Genomic DNA, 6000 nt, shown 5'->3' with positions numbered 1-6000 from the left:
CTGGACTCTTACGCACAGTTTCTCTCATTAGGCACACAGCCAGGCTCCATGGTGCATGTGGAAGCTGTAAAGGATCACATCTCGATGGTTTTACAGGGGCTGAGCTGTTTAAGCAAAGATCAGACAAACATGTAGGGACCAGCCACAGGGAAACCTGACTGCGAAAAGGAGTGGGAGCAGTCAGAAAGCAGGAGTTATTGGCTGGGGCAAGTCCCTTGACTGGCAGATGGGTACACCTACCTTTGGAGAAACAATTCTTATGTTTCTGAGAGATAGCAACCACTATAACAACATTTCTAATCTGCAATATCCAGGTAGGGACCGCTTCAACACAAGACAAAATGTGACATTCTTCTGCTCTAGCCTCCAAGAGATTCAGCAGCGTTCTCCCTATCTTAAAGACTTCCCTGGCAAAGGAAGTATTTTAACAGCAAGTAGAAGGAAGAAAACATGGTAGGTTATACTCCCCTTTGAGGAAATATCCCCTGCTTGAGCCTGCTGTCAACATGTGTCACAGTGGCATTTTGCAAGTCTGCTGTGCATTCCTACACACCTCGTATGTGTCATGCGTTTCAAGGCTCTCCATCACAACAGAGGGGAAATAGGCAACATAGGTGAAATCTAAGCCAACGCAGCTTCTAAATAACGAGTCCTAACATTGCTGTGTATTCCTCGTTTCTTTGCAACCAGCCTAGGTCTGTGGTGAAGATAGTTTAGCCTAGTTCAATGAAACCAGTGTTAAAGAATGCCTCCAGCAAGCTCTGCTCTCTGCCGGCGCAGGCTGCAGCCTCTGTAGCTGGCTTGGCAAGCCCCTTCAGCACTCGCCTGCCAAAGCATGGCCCTGGTGCCAGCTTTTTGGATGCAGGCTGCTGGCACGTTTCCACAGCAGGTTTTGTGGTCTGCACGTGTCACTCCTACACGATGTTCTGGGTCGGCAAGGCCCAGGCCCTTTCAGGACAATCACCTGCAGGTGGCACATGCAGAGATCGTAAGAACAGAGGTAGCTGCGGATCAGAGAGGACTAGGATGACTATCCAGAAGCTGAAAATTTCTCCCCTTCTCTTTGCAATAGTGAAAGCCTCTTCCAAAGTATTCTGTATTCATTTAGGCTTTCAAATTTTTCTGTTCATTAAAACTGTGCAGATGAAAATAAAATGGACCTGAGCATGACCTTAGGTCTTTAGCTAGTCTGAGCCAGCTAGTGAAGTTTTTGCTTATTCATTTGTTGGTGAACAAAGACCTTCCAATACTGCTGTTTGAAAGCAGGGAAATTCCAGTCACCAGCTTTATAGAAGAGCTACTGTGAGTGCATAGACAAATGCAATACAGGTAAAAACACAGATGCCTAATACAGTGAAATGCTGCAGTGTTTTCAGAAAAGAGTACAAATTGTCTGATAGGACTTGTGTGCTTTTCTAACCTATGCAAATACCACATTTATATATTGGGCCAGAATAAAAACAGGACTTCCATGTTTAATGAGATGGGGGAAAAAAGACTGTAAAAAGAGGAAAGGTCAACACACAAAAAGTTTGCATTGTGCTGTCAGGGAGATGAAAATACAAAGGCTATTGGAAGTCAAATATGTAGCTCAATTCCAGAGAGGATTGGGAGAGAAATGGAAATTGAGATGAGGGCATAAGTGTTGGAGACCTGTGAGGAAGGACCAGCCTGAGCTGAGCAGTAAAGATTTCTGCTCCCTGTTGCATGACCCAACACAGCATGGTCACTGGTTAGTGGCTCACTGGATGTGACAGCTGCACCTAGGGACGTCAGTCCATAGGCCTGGGAAAAAGCCGAAGTTCTGTCCTGCACAGTCCCCATGCAGTCAGCAGTATTATTTCTTCCAGGTGATAAACTGAAAAAATAACACCATTTGGTGTGTACATACCTTGCTCATTTGATGCAGACCACAGGCAGGACCCTAAATACATTGCACAGTCTTAAGGCCCAAAATGGAGTGAGGCATGGCCATCCAAGCCACAGAGATCTTCCCGGCCCTAAACCGTGAGGGCAGTCTGTGTGGTTTCACCTGTCAGGAAACAGGGGGAGGCAAGTGGGCAATGAGATGGTGGATATGCAGGGCGTGTTGTGATGCTGTGGCCACCGCACAAAAATGTGCCAGTTGTTTTCAAGACATAACCCCCAAATTTTTGCCACCAGTTGTAGTTTCCCCCTACCCATCATTAACATGAGACATGACCATATTCAGAAATGTCACATCTATTCCTCTGTCATTTTTCTCACCTAAAAGTTCATTAAGATCATTCTAGCATTAAAGTTCACACAGGCTGGCTAGCCTAAAATCTAATCCCACCCCAACTACCTTTCCTAACACCAGCCTGAACCCTTGCCTGGCTTCCCCTGCTGTGCCCAGCAGCTGATTTTGTTCTTTGGCCTCTACTGATTAAATAAATAAATAACTTCACTCACAATTGTAACTATAGCCATAGCAATTACTCAGGGACCCTTACCAGCTCCAGAGCATGAGTAAGAAAGGCCTCAATGTAAACTTGCTTGGTATAGTTCTGCAGATCTTAATAAGGGTTGTTTTCTTGGAAAATGCAGTCACTGAAAAACTATGTTTGAAACTTTCTTTGTTTCCATTTTAGCTGAAACCATTGGTTTTTCAATGTGAAAAGATGTTCTATTTAAAAACTTCCCTCAGTTCTCTGAAAACTGACTAGTTCAGTGACTACTGGTATCAACATTCCCACCATGCAAAGTGTCTGTTCTGTGTGCAGTCCTAGGCTGGGCCCCACTGTCCCAGCTGAACAATAAGCCCAAGCAGTTGATCTGGTCCCTGTACCCTTCCATAGCCCATCCCACCTCCCCTGTGGCCATTCACAATAAAGAGCCTAAGTATCGGACATGTATGGTTTATCACACAAAAAAATCTGCCTCCGTAGGTTTAGTTATCCAGAGAAATGTCCCTGACAAAATTGCTCTTCTGGTCTCTCATTTTTATTTTCTTGATAGCTTTCTCTTCTGTATCATCCTTCAGCCTCTTTCAGGTCTCCTATGGCTTTAACTTAGCCTGATGACCAGCGCTTTGTTGATATATAAACTTCTCTGTCAAAATTTGCCCTATAACAAGTATTCAGGGAGCTTTTTAATTCTTCCTTTATTCCTGGGTCCCATAGTTATCACTGTACTGGGCTATACGTCAAATAAGGGTGACAGCCGCAGCCTTCTGTGGTGTTCATCAGATGGGACGGTGCCTTGGAACTCCCAGTCCATGTTCTGGGCTTTGCTGCCTTGTGGTTTTCAGAGTTTAGAAATCTCCTTGGAGCTTCTGATCACAAAGGCAAAGGCATTGTTTGGTGCCGCATTGCTGGTGCCTGTGTCAATTTTCTTGCAAATGAAGATTCATTGAAAGAATATGTTTGAAACATGTCTAGTGCAAATATTTTAACTTTAGTTGAAACGTGGGTTTCTCATTTTGAGAGGCTGTTCCATTTCAAAAATGACTCTGTTCTTTTAAAAGTGTTACAGAGCTCTAATATGAATCAAAACTGGTTTGGATTAAACCTTTTGTTTAACCCCAAACATTATTACTTTTTTTTGCTGTCTTGCATGCTGAAATGTTTCTCTTTAATTTCTTTTTTCCCCCAAAATGACAGTGAGCCACAGGCACTTTATCACTACATGAGATAATGGGACTCAGTTCCAGCTTCCACATCACAAACTGGCTACCACACCATGAATCTGAACTATCTCTTTACCTCCACAGGAAGCTCTCCCGAACTGTAGGTTGAGGCATAGGCATAGGCAGTACATGTGGGAGGTTTGTTATACTGCTGCCCTAGAGATAAGCAGAAAGCTTCAGTGAACAAAGCTGCACTAGCATTAACCACACAGCTTTTAGGGCCAGACTACAGGCGTAATCCAATTAATCACAACTAAGCAAACTCATGTATTTGTATCACACCGTACCCAGAGTTCTGGGGAATTTGGCAGTGATGCCCACGGGGTGTGAATCAGCCAGGGAAAGAATCTCGGTGCTTGCCCCAGGAAATCAAGCTGAGTGCTGAGGCTCTCCTAGCTGGCAACGAGGAGAAGGCACAAAAGCTTATTTGAAAGCACAGTGCAGCTTCTCTGGAAGGTTAGTATACTTCCCTAGTTAACAAGGAATTTACTCCTCTGGTTCATACTTCACACCTGAGTTTTGCATGGCCCTTTCATGGATCAGCTGGACTGCTGTGGTCCTCTCAAAGTGGTAGAGACAAAGGCAGCTGCCGGCTGGATGGCAATCTAAATTTGCAGCTCTAACACACCCTGCTTTGTCAATACTAAAGTGGGTGTCTCAGCCAAATTCCCAATAGCAACACTATTCACTTTCTTCAGCCCTAATCAGCTATATGTACAGCTCCAATGGGATGGAGGTGGATCCAAGTGGCAAACTCATTTCAGGACATTAAAGTCTATATGCAGCTTCAACTTGTGGTACTCATAACACCAAGCTATGGACTACTTGCACTGTAAGGGTCACTTTTGTCCCTGTGTGGTACAATCCTGGCAGATCAAGTATTATTTACAGCTCTAAAATTATCTATATCTCTTTCTTTCTGCAGCTGAGAAAGTAGGTAATTTGTGAGATACTGCTCAGTTGGGGAAGTAGATATTGTTGGTTGCAGTCCATTTATTAATATGCAGGCACAGTTCACTGCAGAACAACACCAAAGGCAAGTTCACTAAACAGGAAAATTCGCTTTGGTTTATTTCTGGAAAGGAAGACAGAGGTATTCTCCCTGCTCTTACAGATGCTGCAATTATCTATCAGTTCCTCTTTCCCAAAACAAGCAGAGATACTCCCCTGACTTCTCAAAATCAAAAGCAGGTATCCTTCCCAGCTAGCAGTGAATACCCACAGGAGGCTAGCTGATGGGTGTCTCACCTGTACCTATCAGAGCAAAATAGATAACAGCACGTTAAAGAAGACAGGAAAGAAGAAATTCTAAACTCAGCTTTTCCTAATCAGATGCAATAAGCTCAAAAGACATGTTGAAAAGACTATGTTGATATGAAAAGAAGAAAAATAAGCAACTTCTTTTGTGAATGTGTGAAGGAGAGTTAGTGCTTGCAAGTAGTATGACAGAGCAATACAATAAACAGAGAGAATCTTCCCACCCTTCTGTCCTGAATGATTGATGTTATAATCAGGGATGCCGGAGCCAAGCAAGAAGAGAAAAATATAAGGCCGTTTCCTTGACTGGTGAAAATCAAAGCATTCACATTGATTTCTATGGAACCACTGCCATTTATGTCCCTGCAAGATTTATCCCCAAGAGAGATGAGATAATGTGCAAGGAGGGTGAGGATAAAAGCATGTGAGAGAAATGAAAACTTATCACAGGCACCGTGTTCCAAATAAATACAGCTCATCAACTCAGGAAGCCCTCAAGAAAAGTTATTCTTTCAGTTTTACTTGTACTTTATAAATAACAATGAACAAATATACTTTTCTCCTATGAATGCCTCTCCAGCAATGACATGTTGTCATCAATCATAAAAGGACTTGTTATTAACATTCATCTGATTTTCTTCAGTGTGTTACAGTGTTTTGCTTGTGCTTTTACATGCAATTATGCCAAGATACAGGTCTTGATTATCTTTTGGAGTAGACGGGGGAAAAGGCATGCAGCCTTCTTTGGAGAGCTAGGTTTGATTTTTACCTTGGAGCACAAGAGGTACCGAACCCAATGACTGGATGCTAACCTTGCAGAGTGCACATTGCAAAGCTGTCACATAACTGGTAGAGTACTGCAAATTAGGACTATGGGACCAATGTGTTGCCGGCACTTGTATCTGCAACTGCGTGCTTCAACTGAGTATCACTTACCCTTTTCTTTCTTGAGCACACAGAGTTTTTGTACTCCATCCATGAAGAATATAAATCTGAAACTATAAACCTTGTGTGTAAGACTGGAAAGCAGACTGAAAATGAAAGGAACTTTGACTTGCCCTCTTTTAGGCTTTTCTGTACTGTGCATAGAAAGC

Source organism: Dromaius novaehollandiae, chromosome 2, assembly GCF_036370855.1.
Source record: "Dromaius novaehollandiae isolate bDroNov1 chromosome 2, bDroNov1.hap1, whole genome shotgun sequence".
NCBI lineage: Eukaryota > Metazoa > Chordata > Aves > Casuariiformes > Dromaiidae > Dromaius > Dromaius novaehollandiae.
The sequence above is the reverse complement of the archived record's forward strand: the minus strand, read 5'-3'. Positions refer to the sequence as shown.